The 23,573-nt window shown below is 33.9% G+C and overlaps 1 long non-coding RNA gene across 1 annotated transcript; it reads left to right on the forward strand.

The window, feature by feature from the left end:
- Positions 1–5,758: 5,758 nt before the first annotated feature.
- LOC149649023 (uncharacterized) lies at positions 5,759–6,282 on the forward strand. The gene is made up of 3 exons (XR_016371655.1): positions 5,759–5,876; positions 5,956–6,104; positions 6,186–6,282. It is a non-coding gene; the product is annotated as an uncharacterized LOC149649023 (long non-coding RNA).
- The last annotated feature ends 17,291 nt before the right edge of the window (positions 6,283–23,573 follow it).

Genomic DNA, 23,573 nt, shown 5'->3' on the forward strand with positions numbered 1-23,573 from the left:
AGATATCGTATAACGAAGTAGAAATATCTTCGTGTTTTTGATGTCTTTCTGTTAAATTGAAATTTGTAATAAATCACAGTTTGTGTGTAAGTTTGAATTACCACATCTGCTATGGGGATCCCATTCTCAACATTTTTTTATTATCTTTCATATGGAAGAATAAAAGTTAACTTCGAAGGTTGTCGTGTATAGTATTATTAAAAAAAAACTTTTACTTGAAATTTAAAATTTACACCATTTTGTGTCTAATTTTGGATTTTTAAACCCTTTACGGGGACCTTTGAGCCAACGGTTTATCATGTTTTTGCTTCTAGTGAAAATAGTGCGATTTATCTAGATATCGTATAGCGAAGTAGAAATATCTTCGTGTTTTTTAAGTCTTTCTGTTAAATTGAAATTTGTAATAAATCACAGTTTGTGTGTAAGTTTGAATTACCACATCTGCTATGGGGACCCCATTCCCAACATTTTTTTATTATCTTTCATATGGAAGAATAAAAGTTAACTTCGAAGGTTGTCGTGTATAGTATTATTAAAAAAAACTTTTACTTGAAATTTAAAATTTACACCATTTTGTTTCTAATTTTGGATTTTTAAACCCTTTACGGGGACCTTTGAGCCAACGGTTTTTCATGTTTTTTGCTTTTAGTGAAAATAGTGCGAATTATCTAGATAATCGTATAACGAAGTAGAAATATCTTCGTGTTTTTGATGTCTTTTTGTTAAATTAAAATTTGTAATAAATAACATTTTGTGTTTAAATTTGAATTACTACATCCGCTATGGGGACCACATTCCCAAAATTTTTTTTATCATTCATATGGATGAATAAAAGTTAACTTCCAAGGTTGTCGTGTATAGTATTATTAAAAAACCCGTTTTACTTTAAATTTAAATTTTACACCATTTTGTGTCTAATTTTGGATTTTTAAACCCTTTCCGGGTCCTTTGAGCCAACGGTTTTTCTTATTTTTCGCTTCTAGTGAAAATAGTGCGAATTATCTAGATAATCGTATAACGAAGTAGAAATATCTTCGTGTTTTTGATGTCTTTCGGTTAAATTGAAATCTGTAGTAAATCACATTTTGTGTGTAAGTTTGAATTACTACATCCGCTATGGGGACCCCATTCCCAACATTTTTTTATTATCTTTCATATGGATGAATAACAGTTAACTTCGAAGGTTGTCGTGTATAGTATTACTCAAAAAAAACCTTTTACTGAAATTTAAAATTTACACCATTTTGTGTCTAATTTTGGATTTTTAAACCCTTTACGGGGACCTTTGAGCCAACGGTTTTTCATGTTTTTTGCTTCTAGTGAAAATAATGCGATTTATCTAGATATCGTATAACGAAGTAGAAATATCTTCGTGTTTTTGATGTCTTTCTGTTAAATTGAAATTTGTAATAAATCACAGTTTGTGTGTAAGTTTGAATTACCACATCTGCTATGGGGATCCCATTCTCAACATTTTTTTATTATCTTTCATATGGAAGAATAAAAGTTAACTTCGAAGGTTGTCGTGTATAGTATTATTAAAAAAAAACTTTTACTTGAAATTTAAAATTTACACCATTTTGTGTCTAATTTTGGATTTTTAAACCCTTTACGGGGACCTTTGAGCCAACGGTTTATCATGTTTTTTGCTTCTAGTGAAAATAGTGCGATTTATCTAGATATCGTATAACGAAGTAGAAATATCTTCGTGTTTTTGATGTCTTTTTGTTAAATTAAAATTTGTAATAAATAACATTTTGTGTTTAAATTTGAATTACTACATCCGCTATGGGGACCACATTCCCAAAATTTTTTTTATCATTCATATGGATGAATAAAAGTTAACTTCCAAGGTTGTCGTGTATAGTATTATTAAAAAACCCGTTTTACTTTAAATTTAAATTTTACACCATTTTGTGTCTAATTTTGGATTTTTAAACCCTTTCCGGGTCCTTTGAGCCAACGGTTTTTCTTATTTTTCGCTTCTAGTGAAAATAGTGCGAATTATCTAGATAATCGTATAACGAAGTAGAAATATCTTCGTGTTTTTGATGTCTTTCGGTTAAATTGAAATCTGTAGTAAATCACATTTTGTGTGTAAGTTTGAATTACTACATCCGCTATGGGGACCCCATTCCCAACATTTTTTTATTATCTTTCATATGGATGAATAACAGTTAACTTCGAAGGTTGTCGTGTATAGTATTACTCAAAAAAAACCTTTTACTGAAATTTAAAATTTACACCATTTTGTGTCTAATTTTGGATTTTTAAACCCTTTACGGGGACCTTTGAGCCAACGGTTTTTCATGTTTTTTGCTTCTAGTGAAAATAATGCGATTTATCTAGATATCGTATAACGAAGTAGAAATATCTTCGTGTTTTTGATGTCTTTCTGTTAAATTGAAATTTGTAATAAATAATATTTTGTGTTTAAATTTGAATTACTACATCCGCTATGGGGACCCCATTCCCAATATTTTTTTATTATCTTTCATATGGATTAATAAAAGTTAGCTTTGAAGGTGATCGTGTATAGTATTATTCCAAAAAAAACCTTTTACTTGAAATTTAAAATTTACACCATTTTGTGTCTAATTTTGGATTTTTAAACCCTTTACGGGGACCTTTGAGCCAACGGTTTTTCATGTTTTTTGCTTCTAGTGAAAATAGTGCGAATTATCTAGATAATCGTATAACGAAGTAGAAATATCTTCGTGTTTTTGATGTCTTTTTGTTAAATTGAAATTTGTAATAAATAACATTTTGTGTTTAAATTTGAATTACTACATCCGCTATGGGGACCACATTCCCAAAATTTTTTTTATCATTCATATGGATGAATAAAAGTTAACTTCCAAGGTTGTCGTGTATAGTATTATTAAAAAAAACCCTTTTACTTGAAATATAAATTTTACACCATTTTGTGTCTAATTTTGGATTTTTAAACCCTTTACGGGGACCTTTGAGCCAACGGTTTTTCATGTTTTTTGCTTCTAGTGAAAATAATGCGATTCATCTAGATATCGTATAACGAAGTTGAAATATCTTCGTGTTTTTGATTTCCTTCTGTTAAATTTAAATCTGTAGTAAATCATATTTTGTGTTTAAGTTTGAATTAATACATCCGCTATGGGGACCCCATTCCCAACATTTTTTTATTATCTTTCATATGGATGAATAAAAGTTAACTTCGAAGGTTGTCGTGTATAGTATTATTCAAAAAAAATCTTTTACTTGAAATTTATAATTTGCACCATTTTGTGTGTAATTTTGGATTTTTAAACCCTTTACGGGGACCTTTCAGCCAACGGTTTTTCATGTTTTTTGCTTCTAGTGAAAATAATGCGATTTATCTAGATATCGTTTAACGAAGTAGAAATATCTTTTTGTTTTTGATGTCTTTCTGTTAAATTGAAATTTGTAATAAATAGCATTTTGTGTTTAAATTTGAATTACTACATCCGCTATGGGGACCCCATTCCCAACGTTTTTTATTATCTTTCATATGGATGAATAAAAGTTAACTTCGAAGTTTGTCGTGTAAAAAATTATTTAAAAAAACCTTTTACTTGAAATTTATAATTTATCCATTTTGTGTCTAATTTTTGATTTTGAAATACTTTACGGGGATTAATGATGAAAATTTGTAAAGTTCGTAAGGTATCGTACAAAGCACTATAAATAATTTTTATTATTAATAGGGCCTATATATTTTTTTAATTGTTTCTAAAATTGAATTTTACCATCCTCTATGAGGCCATTGTTCCAACGTTCTTTAATGATTTTTGTTCTTGAAGAAAATTTTGATATATACATACCATTTTAATTGAATTTTATTTGACATTTGGTAATTGGATCATTGTTCCAAGTTTTCAGTTTTTAATAGTTTGTTTCTTGAGGTTTCGTATTACTTTTTATGATTTTTCTAAATTTATACAAGTATTATTTTTAAGTTTTCGAAATGAATCTTGACAATATCAGCTACTTGATTACGCCTTATGCTTATCGAATTAACGTATTAAATTCCGTTTACTTTTGAATTGAGACATTTTGTTACCCATAACTCAAGCTTAGAGAATATAAGTGTATTGCTATTCTTACGGGGACAAAGTTAACCTGAAATACGTCATAGATTTTGGTCCCCATAAAGAATGTAAAGAAAATTATGTAAAAGTTTCCTTTAAAAATATTTGGAATTCATTTTAAGATGCAATTTGAAACAAGTCATAAAAGTGAAATATATTTTCGATTTTACGATAAAAGCGGAGGAGATATTGCGTTTTCTAAATGTCCCCGTAAGTGACTTTTTAAACTCGGTCCTCATAAGTAATGTAGGACATGTATGGGTGTGTGTGTGTGTGTCTGTCTGTCTGTCTGTCACACCCCACGTGACCGCGTTCGCAGTTTGCGTATCGGAGCAAACGTGTTCCCAATTTCCGGACTGCATTGACAGTTCACGGAAATTTGGAAAATTGTGTTTGTCTCCGCTGGCTATTCTACCTGAGTTCCCACACCACCAGTTTTCGTGTTTGTGTATACCACATACACACTAATCTATCCTCATTGGCGTCTAACAACCACCATCTACTGGTCTTTCGTCTATTCTGAGAGAGCGGTAGCTCTCTTAGATAAGACTTCATACTGCCCTTAATGTATAAGGGTGGTTTTTTGATTGGATGTAACTTTTTTTGTATTACTTTTACTGTTTTGAAAATATACCCCAGAACTACAATTTGGGCCCTTAATGTGTGGTTAAAATTTCCATAAGATCCATCCATTAGTTTTTTTTATAAAGAATAAAGTTGCTAAGGGTGGTTTTCATTTCCATAAAATTTTTCACACCTTTTTATGAAAAACAGGAATTTTTCCCATAGAAATAACATGGGAAATTTTTTGAAAAGAACCGTCCGGTTAATTCGATGATAGAAAAACTATGCGTTTGTTAGTTTTGGGAACGGTCTGAAATGAAAGGTAGAACATTTCTCATTGCGCTTAGCGATTTTCATGGAAAATAATTAAGTTTAAGTACAAATTTTGATAACATTTAGAACATAACTCGATTTGCGATTTTATATCATGGATACACTAATTTACAAGAAAATATCAGCGCGACCAAAATTGGCGTATTTTAACGTTTAGTTGCCTCATAATAATTTGAGAGTTTCTTCATAATGCTTTTTGGATGAAATGGCCTATAGAGAGCGGGATAAGACGGCTTTAATAATGCCGCGCAGCCGCCGTGACGTTGAAACGGCGATAGCTTAAGTCGGCGACGCCATCAAAATACTAGAGTCTAAATCGTCGCCTTAAATAGCGTTTATGAACTTTGTGAAGCTTTAGGAAAGTAATTTGGTCTAATTTTAGTATTTTTAGTTGCTAAAACTTAATATTATTTAAATATAAAACGCTTAAGGTAAAAATTATCATTAAATTTGTAAATTATTGAAAATTAATCTATTTCATTTCACTAAGCCTTAGTCAAAACAATTTCCGTAGCACCGTGCTAGGATATCCTCTGTAACTAACTTCGAAGTCGTAATTATGCTATGATTTTATGCTTTGTTTATTTCGTCAACATAGGTAACAGTAGCGTTAGTTAATTCAGGATACCGTTATCTAATTTGCTCAAATCAGGGTAGAAAAAACCATGTAGTCGTGTTCTTTAGTACACATCTGCTTTTATCCGTTACGGCTATTTTCATATCTCCATTGTATTAATTAAAAAATGGCATTTCATAAATATTTAATTAGGTTATGCTTTTTGAAAGACCACGCTTACTACAGAACAACCAACGTAACATCTTTGTTTACATTGTAAACTATTAAACACAAGAAATAGCACTGCCTTTAACGGCGATTTTCCAATGAAATATGTAATGACTGCACACCTTATAAGTAATGATTGCAGACCTTATTTTGTTAACTAATAGTCCTCATTTATTATAATTTTAGCTCAAAGTGCTTTAATTGACACGCTTTTAACAAGATTTATTAATTGTGATTGTATGAATGTAACGCTTGATGGATGAAGTTCAGTTTGGTATGACGCCACTTAACGCGAGCCAACCAACGAACAATGGTTTCTAACCAAATAGACTATTGTGAGTAAATCAAAAATAGTAAATAATTTCCTAGAATGGTGCTAGTATTTTTCTTTTATTTCAACAAAATACTTCCATCAGTTTGGTGGAGAAAACTCTGCGTTAGTGTTAACATAGTTTTCTGATCAACGAATAATGGAATGTTGAAATCAGTATTTAATGCCCAACATTTGTTATTAGGTAAAAATTTAATAATCAATAAATTATTTGCGTGTCCAGTCACTGTCCATAACTCAGTTTAAACAAGTTGGGAAAACCAAAATATTACCTCTCCGTGTCGAGAAGATTATATAACCTTAAGTATCCAATGAAAACGTCGACCTTTTTGCCCTCATCCTTTCCCGCGCTTTGCGCTTCCGCATTTCATCCTTACTCTCAACATTATCTTCCTCCATTTTACATACAAAAATCAAATACTCACAAAAAGAAGTGGCAAAAACCTGCTGGCTCTTTACAACCACTTAATTTGACTTAATATCCAATTTCCAACAACAATAATATACCGGTAGTTTAATTGACAACCTACTAGCATCGAAATTCTCATTAAGAATGACTCCCGCGGATAAAAAAGGGCAATTTTCAACTAGGTGGGCGTTATCTCATTAGATTTGAAAATATCATTTGTCTTTTTTAACAAGCCTAACCGTTTGGATTTTTTAAAGCAATCTTAGCACCAAAAAATATTTTTTGATACAAAATAAATGTTTTATATTCTTATTAAGAATAAAACAAGAGGATAAAAAAGGTCTGTCCTCTCGTAATTTTTTAAGCTTTTATCATGATTACTCTATACAACAGTAACAAGGAGTATAAACCCATTAGTGGAAGCAGTATTTTTTTCCCAAAACAATCTCGCTTATGTTTATCCTCTCTTGACTTCGCTAAAAACGTATTACTCCTACATAAAATATTAATAGACAGGAAAGGATTCATACCATTAAAGGAGCGCAATATTATCCATATTTTCATTTCATATACAGAGAAAAGAAATTATTATGTTTCTGAGAGGAGCTTCCCATTTTTGTTGTTGTTTTGAAAAAATATATCGCAATGCACGGGCCTTGATAGATATAGGAGGCAATGAATGAAATATATCACAATGCACGTGCCTTGATAGATATAGGAGGCAATGAATGAAATATATCACAATGCACGGGCCTTGATAGATATGAGGCAATGAAGGAAATATATAGCATGCACGGGCCTTGGTAGATATAGGAGGCAATGATAATCTCTCTCTTTGCACGAGAGGTTTATCTTTAATATTTAAATAAATATAATTATTTTTAATTATTTTAATCTTCAATAATTAACATTAATAATAGTTAAATCGTTTAAAATAAAGTTATACCTATTATCTTCTCAAACTTTGCTAATATTGACGTTTAAAGTGAAGGCTACCCCTCTTGGCCGCTTTTTTCAAATTTGGGGTATATATACGATTCGTTTCCATTATAATAGTAAGGAAAAAGCGCAATTGCGAAAACCTTTGGTGGCCGATCCCACCTTAGGGAGGCTAGACGTTTCTCGTAACCCTAGCTGATCGCCGCGTATATCCTAAAACAAAACGATGATAATGGAGTAGAAGCCAATGATACAGATTGGTGTCTATGTGGAATAGACGGAAGACCAGTGGATGGTGGTGTTAGAAGCCAGTGTAAGTGCAGACTGGTGTCAATGTGGGATTGACAAAGAACAGAAGGTGGTGGTAATTAGAAGCCAGTAAGAACAGACTGGTGTCCGTGTGGGATGGACAAAGACCAGAAGATGGTGGTGTGAGAACTCAAGTAGAGGAGCCATTTCCGTGACTGTGAAAGCAGTTCGGAAATGGCGAACACGTTTGCTCCGATACGCAAACTGCGAACGCGGTCACGTGGGTGTAACAACGGACAGACAGACCACACACACACACACACACAGACAGACAGACACGGCCGTTACAGAACCTCTCCTGGACTACGTCACACGGAGAGGTAAAAAACCAATGTTCCTAATGTTGTAAAATTATTGATTTGCAAAAAAACAGTTTATTTTGCCAAGGTTAGCGGAGCATCTAGTGCCGTCGGGTTAAATTAACCCTAACAGAAATTTTTTTTTGATTTGAGATGTGTGGAAATTTGTTATGTGGATAAAATAGTTAATAGTTAGATATTATTAATATTAGACAACAGTAGCTAAATGATTCCATTCATTCATTCACTCATGACATGATTCATTTATGTCAGTATACATGTTTCTTCATTATTTTCAGTATAAATGATTCATTTATGTCAGTGTAAATAATTTATTTATGTCAGTGTAAATAATTTGTTTATGTCAGTGTTAATAATTTATTTATTGAATGTGTTGTTCACAAAGTCAACAATATGACGTTTGTGTCAACATCGGAATTTAATACATTAGGCAAGTTGCGGAAAGACAATAATGGAGTAGAGTAATACGAGAACAAAAATGGATAATGTAATATTAAAAAAATAATAATAACAATAAAAACAATGTCAGTTAATTAGGAATTCCCTGCACATTAATGCAAATTTTTATAATAATCATTTAGGTTGAAGGGTGAAAGAAGTATAATGCTTACAATTTAATACAAAAAATGTCTAATAATTTAGGACGAAAATGGAATTTATTAGTTAGAATGACGACATGATTCATTGGGCAAGGAATTCCAATTGTCAATGACAGGCTACAGCACATGCAAAGTGTGTTTGTCCGAATGTACTTGTCACCCTACGTTTGTCTAGGTTATGTATAATATCAAAGACCAGCGTGGGAAATAAGGCGGTGGCACAGGGTAAATGACCAGTTTAAAAATTAAATCGGAGGGGGGGTCAGTGGTCCACTTGACCACTAATAAAATTCAAGGGTAACCAGAAGTAGTATAGGGCTACATTTCGTACCATGGTAGAGGTATAAAGTAGGTGCGTGGGAACTGGAGCACGCCGCCGCCGCCGCGGTGAATCTTCGCGAGTTCCTTCCCCCCTCACCCCCGCGGGGTTCCCCGCGCGCGCTGCGAGTTCCTTCCCCCATTTTAACTCCGCGCGCGGCGCTAGTTTCGTACTATTCAATTCCAGGAAAAATTCTATTGTTAAATTCTTACTATCTACGTAGTGATTAATGCTTTTGGCATATATTCTATAGACCCATACTTATAGAGAGTATCATAGACTTATGGTGATAACTTATAGCGTATGAATACAGTTGTATTGTTATAGTGAAATCAATTCTAAATAAAGGAATAGGGTAATAGAATTTAAGCTTAGCAATAACAATGGAATCAAAATTAAGCAGAGTATATTACGATTATGAAAACCCTCTTAGTTACGGAAGCGCAAATAAATTGAAACAAGGAGTAAAAAGTATTTCAAAGAAAAAAATTGAGACTTGGCTTCAGTCTCAACCCACATACACTATTCATAAACCAAGGAGAATAAACTTCCCTCGAAATCAAACTTATGCTACAACAGCTGATGAAGTATTTCAATGCGATCTAATTGATCTACGACGTATCAAAAAGCATAACAAAGGGTTTCAATACATTTTGACTATAATAGACGTATTTTCAAAATATGCCTGGAGTTTTCCTTTAAAGAATAAAACTAGTAGAGAAGTTTTAAGCGCATTTCTGAAAGCTATCAAAGAGAGAAAGCCTTTGCGTATTAATGTTGACCAAGGCAGTGAATTTCTATCAAAATTGTGCGGTGTTATTGAAAGATTTAACAGAACTTTAAAGGATAAAATATTCAAACTATTTACAAGAACCAAAAAATATAATTATATTGGTAGTTTGCCAAAAATCATGAAGGCCTATAACTCTAGTACGCATTCAAGTATTGGTTTCGCTCCAAAAGATGTTAATATCGAAAATGAACATTTAGTATGGCAGCGTTTGTATGGCAATCAAAAACCTGCTAAACCCCCAAAGTTAAAGATTGTTGATTTTGTCAGACTGTCAAAGAGTATACCTCTTTTCGAAAAGGGATAAAAAGGCTATTGGACGAGGGAAATATTTACCGTATCAAAAGTTCTTTACAGAAATCCAGTTTGTAACGTAGTTAAAGATTACAACGACGAAGAAATAAGAGGTGCCTTTTACGAATGCGAACTTCAAAAAGTGGTCTACTGATATTTGTCTATTGGCAAATAAATAAATGTTCATTTTAATCTAGTTAACCATGTCGAACGATTCATTTTATGTTACACTAGTAAGTTCGGCTTCTATGAATGTCTTTCCGGATAACACGCAATCTCATTTTAAAGTTCAGTTACCAGCTCCTTTAAACTTAGTTGGTAATTGGCATGTGGGGCTTGCCGAAGCATTTTTACCCCAGGCCTGGGATAATGTATCCGGCGAGTATTTATATTTCAATGCTAGAGTACATGACTATACTGAAAACAGCTGGGACCAGTATAAGATACAACTTGTCGCGGGAAACTTGCGTGGAGACGAATACGATGTTTATAAGAGTTTAATTAAATCTATTAATAATACCATACCCCCCGAAATACGACGGTCGGTTTATATGTTTATCACCTACAGTGATGACAATGAGAAGGCTTTTTGCGCTCTGAGAGCTAAAAATGGATATGAAGTTCAAATACCGGAAGAAATGGGTAAAATCTTGGGCTTACCCTTCATGGATTGGATCAAAGAGAGATACACTTTTCCCGAAGAACTGATTAAAAGAAAGAAAGACATCCTTTAGAACTAAATATTTCCAATAATTTTTTACATATAAGAAAAAGAAAATGCCCAACGAATCCAAGGGAAATTACTCTGCAAATTCAACCCGGCCAGTATAACCACATTGAAAATGTTATTGAAGCAATGCGCCACGCAATTCCTCGAGAACACAGTAGTAATTTTGTAATTAAGCTTAATCCCGACGGAAAAGTAAACGTAAAATGTGAAAATAACTATTATTTGTGTTTTAACAAAAATCAGTCTGGTCTAGGTAGACTATTAGGGTTTCATATGGACCAAATGGATAGACCCCTTATGGATGAAACTGGAAAAAGTGTAGCCGGTATAGACAAGGGTACGGCTAGTTTGTATATTTATACAAATTTAATTCTACCACAAGTGGTTGGTGACGTTTATGCCCCTCTTCTGAGGGTTATACCAATAATAATGATAAATCTTCTAGCTTAGCTGTACATAGGTTTCAAAACATTGATTATTACCCTTTAAGATGTCCATCATTTGAAATGATCAAAATTGATATGAGGACAGATTTCGGAGAAAATATTATGTTTAAATTAAACAAGTCCGTCATAAAACTTCATTTCATTCTCAAGCATGTCACGAAGTAACATATATCTAAACTACTACTTAGCCAAACCGGAAATGGTCTTAATCACTTCCGGGGGCCTGTATTTCAAAGAGGAAACGGACTCGGAAGCATCTTCAAAAGTTTAATTAGATATATTACACCAATATTTCGACCAGCAGGTAAAGTGTTAGGTAGGGAAGCTCTCAGAACGGGGTCGAGAATAGCAGGGGATCTCGTAGCAGGAAGAAACCTAAGAGAATCATTGAAATCAAATTTGAGCGAAGCAGGATCAAATTTACTACAAAAGGCTAGCCAACACTTGGCTCAACAACAAACGGGCCAAGGACTTCGCAGAAAGCTGAAGCCTAAAAAGCGATCAAAAAAGAGAAAAAGAACGAAAACCGATTTTCTCGATTAAAATAACAATGGTTGAAGGAATGATGTCTGAACTGGATTTGTTCGCGGAGCCACCAACAAATTACAACATAGAAAATAGTGATTATGCTATGTATAAAGCGTTGGCTTCGCTTTCTGATGATGGACCAATTGAATTTTTTATCCCTGGATCTAATGACGTCTTTATGGATTTGTCTAAAACCTTATTGCAAGTTCGAGTCAAACTAGTTAAGGAGGATGGATCTTCTTTAACTTCCCAAGACAAGGACGTTGGTCCTACAAATTTATTACACGCATCTTTATTTAGCCAAGTTGACGTATTTTTTGGAGATACGCAAGTTAATACACCAACGAATGCCTACCCATATTTGGCATTTTTTGAAACACATTTAAACTATGGTACAAGTGCCAAAAAGTCCTATCTTTCTTCAAAAATGTATTACAAAGATGACCCTGTGGACGCTAGTAAAATGTTTTTACCCGCGTCAAACAACGACAAGAATGGAATGCTGAAACGATGAGATCGGGCTGCCCTATCGAAACGCATTGATATGTTGGGTGATTTACATTTGGATGTATGTCGAATGAGTCGATTTCTCATTAATAATATTGATGTACGGTTTCGCTTCATAAAGTCAGTTAATGAATTTGCAATTATATCTACAGCAGCACTTAATCCTAAATTTAAAATTAAAATTGACGATGTTACATTATTTATAAAAAAGATTAAAATAAATAATGAGATTATGTTAGTTCAGGCGATGGTACACGAAAAGCACAATGTAATTTATCCAATTAACAGAATAGTGTTAAAATACTTTTCCATCAGTAGCGGTTCCACTGACATTATACGAGAAAATGTCTTTATGGAAAGACGAAAGACAACAATCACGCGTAGTTATCGGCTTAGTTAGAACAACAGCCTTTAATGGAGCCCTAGATTTGAATAGCTTTGAATTCGATCATTTTAATTTAAGCTACTTGGCACTAACAATTGGAAATCAAACATATCCCAATCCTCCGTTTACACCCTACTATGCCGTTAACGAGTATTCCAGAGAGTACCTCTCAAACTATACGGCCTTGGATTTGTTCAAAAGTAATAAAGGAAACTGTATTACCTTCGAAGAATTTAAAGAGGGTAACGCTCTGTACGCGTTCGATCTTACACCGGAAGAACAAGCGGGCGCTGAACATTTGTCAAGAAACAAACAAGGAAGCCTAAGAATATCTATGAAGTTCAAATCTCCGCTAGTCCATAACGTAACTGTAATAGTGTACGCCGAGTTCGAATCTGAAATTATTATTTCTAAAGATCGTACCGTGATTTATAACCCATCGGGATAATGAATACGGTGGAAATAATCGAAATTTTAACGTGTGAACCTGTAACAAGACCTTTTTTCCTCGGTGTATTTGCTTTCGATCAAAAACCATTACCGCCAAAGCAAGCTAAATATTGCTTTTGTCTAAATACGGAACCTTCATCGAGTCCAGGACTTCATCGGTTAGCTATATATGTAAATAATAATGTAGGGAACTTTTTTGATTCTTATGGAAATGATCCCTCTTATTATAATCTTAGTGATCTTTATGTGTACGCTAAAGAATGGTTTATAAACCCTGCACCTGTTCAATATCCATTATCTTTAACATGCGGTTTACATTGTATTTTTTATCTAGTTAATGCCTGTTACGGTTATAATCTAAACGTTATTATTCAAGATTTATATAAACCAAATGATTTAATGTATAATGAAGCTTTGGTTCTATTGTTTTTATGTAATCATTTGTTGAAACATCAAAATAAATATTGCAATCAATAAAAAAACGTTTATTTAAATTTTTCTTTCCATAGTGTAGTGGGTACAACAGTTTTTTATCTTTTCTGGTTTTACGTTTAGAATGAAGAGGCGAATATAGTTCTTGAAATTTTTTAAATTCATCTAATGATTGAGCCACGCTGTTTTTACGTATTTTTTTTCTTTTGGGTGTTGGAGACTTAGCCGCCATAGCCGTAGCTGTAAATGGCTGCCATGTCAAGGTGGACCCGCTAGGTGGTGCTTGAAAAATGGTGGAACCCTGTGCAGAAGCGGTAGGCATAATGGGGGTAGTTGCGTGTATTCCTGTTAGGCTCGGAGTAATGGGTAAAGTAGCGGTAGAAGTAGAAACCACCGGGGCAGAAGGTAGCGCTGGATAAGTTGTAGGAGGTGCCGATACAGTTTTTACGGTAATGGGTTGTACTAGATTCTTCATATTTAAATATTTTTGCAGGGTTTCCAAGTATTCTCTAAGTTTAGTTTCTGTAGACCCGGACTTTCGAAGAATGTTATGCATTTCTTGATCTAGCTCAGATAATTCTTTATCCACCGGATCCAAAATGGTATTGGCAGGCACCAAAACCATTTTCTTCATGTTAAACTTTTTATAGCTGAGATAGCACTAGGGATAATACTAGCCAGTAACATTGGCCAAAAGGCTCCGCCTGATTGATTAATCATCAACTGACGCTTCTTACTTAATGGCAAAGACTTTTGAGCCAATAGCCTTATAACTCTCCTGTGACGTTTTAAATGATTTTTTAGTTTGGAGGTCAAAGGTATCCCGCCGTGTGTAATGTTAAAACCAATATTACAAAGCGTCTTTAATTGATCTTTGGTACTGTTTTTTAGAATGTGTTTTCTTTGAATTTTATTGCTTCGTTTAAGCTAAGTTAGGTAGGGGTATTTCTTACGAAGTGAGACCGGCAGAATCATTGTATTAAATAGATTAAAAATGCGCCGTCACTCTTTCTTATTCGTCGATAAATACGTACATATTTCCATCTGGAGGGAGGACATTTGTTCTAACTCGTAGACATTCATCCGTGGCTTGATGACAGTCAATCAAAATGTACGAGTGCGGCTTTTCAGTAGCAATGGCGTAGGCCTTCACTAGAAACTGACTTTTTCTAGGAAAAACTTGCCTACTTAAAAATTGTATTGGCGATGAATCCCTGGGACATTTGAATATTAAAATATAAACGCAATTTAGGCTAATCAATCTGAACTCTTTATTTTTACTAAATAAGCTCTGTGTAATTAAAATTATGCTGGTATTATAGTGGTGACTCCCCTTACAGCCGTAGTAACCAACGTGGTTTAACCCATTGAATTAGGTCAAACCACGGTTTTGGGTCAAAGGAAATGGTTTGGGTTGAATTTTGGTAGTAACCACGTCCTAGTTTCTAAAGGTTAGGGTTACCTGTAACCCTAACCCTAACCCACCGAAATCGGTGGGTTAGGGTTTGGGTTAGGGTTAAATTTTCATTTTTACGTGCTTAAACAATATGGTGGGTGGTGTTTTTGAAGATTACGCGGATGGTAGCCTACACATGAATCGAATACATTCTGCCATGGCCAAATTAGATTACCGGTGGTAGAAGGCCTGCCAGCTTCACCCAAGCCCCATGTTAAAAAACGACTAGCAAAATCACCCCTAGTTCCGACTTTCGCCGTTAGGTGCGCTACCAACCAAGTTTTCCTTCTAATGCTTTTTCTATGGGGGAAAAAATCGGAAGTGAACTCGGTTTTAGAGCATTTTTAATACATTTACCGATTCTTTTCGTGGCCGAGTTTTAAATGAGAAGTCAAGTAAGTTCTAATCTATATTTTGAGAGCTATTTCATAATTTTCCCTCCTTTATTTGACGAATAATCAACATTCAAAGTTGGAGTTCTTTTTAAGGCGGAGAAATGCGCCGTTTAGAGTTAAGCCTCGGTCTTAAAGGAAGTTTACATTACATTCATCGTCAAATAACGGACGTAAAATTATGAAATAGGTCTCAAAATATAGATTAGAACTTACTTAAATTTTCATTTAAAACTCGGCCACGAAAAAAATCGGTAAATATATTAAAAATGCTCTTTTTTCATATTTCTATACAAATCCGTTATTTGCTTTTGTGTTCTATTGGTTTCTATTCCTGGCACCGCGTTAAATTTTTCTGTGATTTTCACCCAGGCTTCAATTTTTTGTTGCGAACAAACGGCATTTGTTTTGCGATTTTCTATTACATTTTTAAATTCCTCGACTAGTTGTATAACTAATTCCTTTTCAAAAGTTGTAAAAGCCTTTCGACTTGCCGCAGATGAATCCGCCATTTTTAAAACCCACGACGCTCCCGCGAAACGAACAGATATGACGACTAAAGTATTACGACCAATGAAATGAAGAGTTAGAGACAGGCCCGATCTTAAACTTGGTTTGAAGTTTTTAAACCTGGGTTGCCTAAACTTTGAGCTTATTTTACCGAGGCAAGACAAGGTCAACCCTAACCCACAACTGTAGTTTAGGCAACCATGGTTTGACCAAAGAGTTGAACTTATTTGGTTACTACGGCTGTTAATAAACATATCAGCTATTTCTTTACTATTACCACATTCTGAAGCTAAATCATCCAACACCAGGAGGTTATTTTGATTTCTATTCCAAAATTCTTCGTTATTCGGAGGTAACCCTTCCAAAAATTCTATTTCAGGGATTTCCCTTTTCAGATCATCAAATTTATTTTGGTAAATTGAATAGCAATAAACTATTCGATCTGGTTTTGGACTAATCATGCATGTTCTATATCTTAATAAATTAAAAACCCACGATGATTTACCACACATGCTAGAGCCTGCGCATAACATCTGAAAGGGCGCCACAAATTTTATTCGACACGCCATGGTTAATAAATGTAATTAAAATGGCACAAAGAATTCAACACTCGAATATTTTATTGCTCAGTTCGAATTGTATATATTTTGAGTAACATTTTTTCCACCTTTCGAATACGATCTTTAAACCTTAGCGCATCGTAAAGGGCGTAATTACGTCTATCTTCGATAGGTATTTCAAACACAGTTACATTTGGTGAAAAATGTACATTCTTTTTAGATCTACTCATCCTGAGTTGTCTCTGTTAAGTAACCATATGCAAATGTATTAAAACCCTTAACTACGCGCTTCTTAAATGTATATCCAAATGTCTTTTCCATTTTTTTATTTATTATTGTTGCCGTATATTTATCTCTACGTACATTAAAAGGAACGGCTACTTTAATTCTTTTCGATTGATTATGAATACTTTCAAATATGGAGTCAAAATTTACAATATTTTCATTTATTCGATTTTGAAGACTTAAGCCCTTTACTTTCACGATAGTTTTGTTGTCTGTAGTTTTCAGGGCGTAACTTTTTGGAGCATTGCAAACAAATTCTAAAATTGATTCCTCTCCCAGTTCGTTTACCCAACACCCCAAGTTAATACCGGTGGGGGGTATGTAGTCCCCCTCTTTTGCAACAAAGATTACGCTATCAGTATCCATATAAAGTACACGCTCATTCAACTTTGCAAGTGTTTCATAAAGAGTTAATCTACCATAACATGAAACAAAGCTGGCAACATATGGGTTCCCCTTATAATATGTGGGTTGATACTCATCTTTAAAACTATACGTTAACAAACATAGCTCTTCGTTTAGGGGCCTTAAATCTATAAGTTCTTTTGTGTCGTCTACTAAAATGCCAATTAGATATTTATTATCATCTATTATGATAGACTTTGGTTTGTTAGTATTTAATCCAAATTTTCCTCATAGTGAGTTCAAACAAATTTTTGAGATTGCTCTCATAGCAAGGTTGTTAGTTACCTCATCCATTTCGATTTTGATTCCTTCAGTCTCATAAATTGAATCTAAATATTCCCTCTTTTCTTCGAAGGTTTTAACTGAGGAGGGGAACCCCGAGTTGGCCTGCTTAATCTTTAAAAATTTATTTACGTAACCACCGAAAAGTCCGTCGCTTACACCTTTTTCATATTTGAAAGTTTCTTTATAATGATGCACTTCTGATATTTTTAAAAGTTTGTAACCCATTTCCATAGCTTTATAAATTTCTGGGGTACACCACACGCCCGAAATTGACCTTTCACCATCGCTATGACTACAAAGTTCAGTATTTTCTTCGATTACACAAGATTTACATAAAGGAAAATACAATCGCCCATTATGTCTGTAGGGTAATACAGGAATGTACAGACCATATGGGGGTAACAATGTCGCCGACATGATTCCAAAATAAGCGTCTTTCCGATAATCAAAATTGAATTGAATCACCTCAGGGAAATGCTTCGGGTAAATACCATATTTATTTTGACTAGGGTATAAAAACATAATGTCAAAATATAAAATACGTTCATTTTTACTTGGATCTGCTTTATAGTATAACTTTAGGGGTTCGCATCGTCCTCCATAAAGCGCTGATCTTGATAAGATAGGGTCACACACTTCGACTGAATTACAAAATTCCCTAAAATCTGAATTTTCAGCCATCAGTTTATCGTAATCACATTCCCACATAGTAATGATCTCAGCCCTAGGATGAAGCTCTTTAATGTATTGTATTCTATCAAGTCCTTTTTCGTAAATAACTTTATTGGTTTCCTTAACTACGCTATTCCACTCACTTCCTTTGTAACACTTTTTACACGCGTGATATAAACAGCCCATGAATTCTAAAATTATTTCCGGGTCACCACAATAACCATCAACTGCATATGGTCCAATTTTCTTTTCTCCTGATGCTGACATTACAGTTTGAATCTCGACCTTTCTTTCCTTACTTACCCATGCCATCCATTTTATGGCTTTCTTGCTCTGGTTACCTGAACCACGGAATCCAGGGTTTGGAACGACACCAAGGATATTCTTCTGTAAGTATGTGTGAAGATACCCCGAAGTACTAGCTCCAGCTATCGTTATCGCACCGCAATTCATTGGGTCTAAACCCGTTACTGTTTTGAAATGGTTACGAAAACAGTCTACACCCTTCTGAAGGACTTGGACATCAGCCACGCAATATTCTTGTAACTCTAACATGGCATTATAAACGGGTTGTTTTGACTTTTCACTATACCACTTTTCAAAAGCTATGTTATCATCTTTTTTCATAAACTCTGGCTGAAAATAAGATTTATCGGGAATTTTTCCACAATAATCTAAATTGTTTTTGTTTAAAAAGATATATGGGAAAAACTGCTTGCACGTTGAACCCAACTGAAATGTCTCCGAAAAAGCCCTTAATGGTATAGCCAGAAAGGAAAAACTACATATAAATTTTAAATTTTGGTTTTTAACAAACATTGCTAGCAGTTTTGCTCCATCGAATATAATTTCTATTTTTCCATAATTATGGATTAACCATTGTAAAATGAACAACCCGTCATAGGCTCTCATGTTATGAGCAACAATAGTAACATTTTCAAACCTAGGTTTGGTTACTCTACGTCTTTTGTTGTCTCTTGTAAAAACAATTTTTTCAACTACTTGGGTTAGGTATTGCATAAATTTGTCTACGCAATCTAGTCCTCTAAAAATGTTATAATCGTAAACATTTTCCTCTATTTGCATAGCAGAAACTAGAAGTATTGGGGTATGAAGGGAATTATCTACTATACATTCGGTATCGAAATAACAATAAGTTGTTTCCTTATACTTTTTAGTAAGGGGTTGGACGTAACAAAGCCTAGGCGGGTGTTCAATTTTACATTTTGGGCATACTTTACTACATTTGTGATTTTTTTCAATTTCCTCGCAGCAAATTTTGCATCTTTTTACTATTTCACAAATTTTATTAGTTCTATGTATTTGGAAGCATTCGGGACCTTTCAAATACCTATTACAATCTGGACTTTTCACGACGTCCAAGGATGGGCTCTCGTGGAATGTCTCAGAGTAACATCGCCAACATTTTGTGGGTTCATTATAACATTTATGATTTGAGGCCCTAAATACATTACTAAATGTTACTAAGCATTTGTTACAATAAGAAACACATCCGAACATGGCTGCTAAACTTTTAATAACATGCATATGTGTATCTACAAGCAGAAGGAAAATTTTTTTTTCAGCGTAAATTTCACCTTCATAAATTTTCTTAAAATTATTTTCAGCGCTAAACACTATAATTTGGTATTCGGGTTCTAAGATTTTTTGAAAAGCCGAAATCTGTTCTATACTAACGGGTCCTACCGGTAAGTTAGCTTCATGGTGAAGTTTTAGGGCCTCTTCCCTCTGTAGCGGTCTGTTAGGTGCCTGTATTCTACGGTATCGGTTATAGTCGAAACCAGATCTATCTTGTTTTTGTTGTTTTAAATAGGTTAAGTCCGCAACCATTTTTCCGCACACTATGCTTCGAGCTACGCAAAGATCGTCATCGTTTAAAATTGGTAAAAAAGTCCTCCCGTTTTTCATGTAATGTTCTAGTGATAACATCGATCTATTTCTGACTGATTTTCTACCCGATATTGGAATATCAGTTTTTAGAAAAATTGCATCAATTCTAATATCACCGTCTAAAATGAAATTACGATTTGATTGACTAACTGGACTTAAAATGAAATTACGATTTGATTGACTAACTGGACTTAAAATGAAATTACGATTTGATTGACTAACTTGACTTATAGCACCAAAAAGCCTTTCAACTGTCAGTTCGTTCAACGCCATAAATCTTAAATTTATGGCATTTTCCAGCTGGTCACTTCTAACACAAAACCTGACTCTGTTGTAGTCTCTACCCGCGTTGATAATAGTCTCAATGATTGATTGAAATATGAGTTTCAATTTTTCATATAGTTCCGTCACACATATTTTATCAAGGTTTTTAAAGATAATTTTGTATTCGTAGGATGAACAGTTAAATTTCCTAGATCTGGCTACATTTACTTTAACTAATTCATAAAAGTTTTCTGCTCTAAAAATAGAAAGGTCTAGTGGTTCATCATCAGACATTTTACTACTTCAACGTAACCTTCTTCAAAATGCTCGATATTAGTTCCACTACTTCCGGTATATCGACGGCCTTCAAATCCAGTTGCTTCTCGCGCGCTTGGCCCCTATATTTCGTTATTAGACAACCCTTTTCTTTTATTTTCTCGATTTCCAACATCCCAGGCAAACAGGAACTTTGCGGTAACTAATTCAGAGATGCCAATTTCAAAACCTTAACTAAGTCGTCTACTATTTCAATGGGTATGCATACCCCCGATTTAAGGGGTATTCTGGGTAGAGCGTACTTTCTTATGTCTACGTATAATTTATTATTAAACTTGCATAGTTTAACTCCTATTTGTTCGGATTGACTAAACTGTAGTTGAAGAGTCTCCCAAGGGTTGCTGCTTTGAGCCTAGATAACATAAAACTATGGGGTAGTAAGAAAAAGTACCAAAAATATATATTTATATATATTACTTACCATTTTGAAGAAATTATTAATTTTAGCGGGGAGATTAAGCGAAAGCAATGAGGATATTTTGTAGTTTGCGGGGCGGTGGGTGCGGTATTTATATTGTTCAGACTTCTTAAAGGGAGTGTAAAAGGTAATTTATGTAGTTTATCATGCCTACCGCTTTTGCACGTGAAAGCAGGGGAAAGTTGGCGCGACATACTTAAACGAATAGAGAAATAAAACTTAACAACCATACCTTTAAATAAAATTAACATTTCTTGGAACTCAAGCCTTAGAAACACTGACGTTTTAGTTAATTCGAAGTTCTGGAATAGAAGGATTTTTCTTGGAATTATGACTCAACGCAACAATTAACTTTGAAGTCTAATGAGCCTTATATATGCTTTACTATACTTAAACTACCTTTGCCAAAAAAATCTAATATCACCTCCGTCATACATTGTATAGATAGTAGTTATTGGAAAAATAGACCTATAGTTTCACACGGAAAGATCACAGGTAGCATTAGGTCGATTGGTAGCGTATTGGCTGCTAAATATGGAATTCGAAAGATCCTGGTTCGATTCCAGTTATCGGTAAGTAACCTTTCAATCGACCTAATGTTACTTTTGGCGAATATTTTTATCTAATTAACAGTAGGTATTTAAGGGGAAATTTAAAACTTAAGGGCACATAAAACATTCAGTTATTAACTATAAAGCATCTCTTCATATATTTAAAATCAATATGGAATCTCGGTCACCCATGTCTTTGAGATCCATGGCCATTAGAGCCATGGTAGTAACAATGGAATTCGTTTTAGCTAATACGGAGCAAACCTTTAATGATATTAAGAAAACAATTCCACGCCAACTTTGGGGAGTATCTGAACGGGTATTTTGGAAAGCAGCTATTGGTGAACGAGGGAACCTGGGCGAAGAGGATCTATATCCCGAAGAAATACCAAATTGGCTTTGGATCACAGAATCAGAAATTGAATTCGAAGTGGATAATCGCTTGACTTTTGCTCAACTTCAAGCTACGCATAGGAATAGAGTTACCATCCCTTTTTTTTATTGGATGGGTACCACCACATAGAATATGACAATTTTTTAAAAACATGGAGAAAATGTGAAAGGAAATGCCAACGTAGAGTTTGCAGAGACTGTTTTGTCTTTTTTAGCGATATGGACGAACCAAATACGAAATATCTAGCGGTAAAAACTCATACAGTAGTACATCGAGACGACATGATGGTAAAAGTAATTTGGGACGTTCAGAAAAGTTTCTGTAGTAATTGCATAAAAAAACCTTTATTTAATATGTATAGTGAGGAATTTTGTTCGCATAATACCGGCTGGCATACTATTAGCAATCGTAGATCATTTACATTTAGAGACCAAGAAGAGGTAACTCATACTAAAGTGGCTCGTGTATCTTTTTTACATTAATTTTTTTTATTTATTGTAAATTGTAGTATAATAAACTTAAATTCTCAGTCAGATACATTGTTTTCATTTCTAGAGAAAAGGCTTTTATGTCTCGCATTCCTAGCGAAAGGGTTTTACAGCTACCATTTCCAGTTAACAGGATGGTATGACTTTTGTTTCATAAGAAAAGGGTTGGATTTTCTGCCGTTTAAGACAACTAAATAGATGAAGATCTATACGCATTGCTAATTTAAATGAAGAGGAGGAGGAGTTCGTTTATTTTTCGTTCCTTACCCATTTTTGTCATGTATATTGATTTTATTTTAGTGGCTAACACCCTGGCACGTTTATAACTCATAACGATAGTTCACTTTTAGAATATTTTTCTTGAAATTTATTAAAGTGCACATTTCAAAAACTAGGCACCCCAAAACTAATTTAAATATAGCAAAAAATGTTACCTTTCAATGTGAATATATGTATTCCTTATTTAAGTTGATGATCACAAAAACAAACGTGGTTTTTTACTCGAAAATTACACGCTTGAAACCACTATATCCACACAAATTATATTTTGCACTCGTACTTAAAATCATTTTCATCAAAAACTTTAAACCAAGTTGAAAACAAATAGACTTTTTTAAAAAATTTTGACAAGTTTTCTATTGAAATTTTAGATAACTTGTAAGACCTCTAAATGACCGTCTTAAGCTGATTTCTAAGAAACATCCGATTCCAAGAAGTGCTTGTAACAGTAAAATCACGTGCTATAAACGTTCTTGTACATAATTTGTAATTGGTTAGTTTTTTAAACCTTCTACCCAGATGGTTAAGTCAGCCAATAAGCTTAGCACTTCTTAATACAAACAAAGGTCTTTCCATTTATATTTTATATAGCTGACTTGTAAATATTCCATAAGAACAGGACGTGACTTTGTAAATATCGCCTTTATTCTATGACATTAGAAAATGCTTATGCCGTCGGCCGTCAAAAAAAATAATCTAACTTTAACAATAGAAGTTTGTAACAAATAGTCCCAATGTAACAATAAAAACGTTTGTATCATTAGAGTAAAACTTAAGGCAAATATGACGTCATTCGTCGAACTGTTATAA

Source organism: Phalangium opilio, unplaced genomic scaffold (assembly GCF_054372755.1).
Source record: "Phalangium opilio isolate 3A_F unplaced genomic scaffold, DU_Popi_V2 ptg000088l_1, whole genome shotgun sequence".
NCBI lineage: Eukaryota > Metazoa > Arthropoda > Arachnida > Opiliones > Phalangiidae > Phalangium > Phalangium opilio.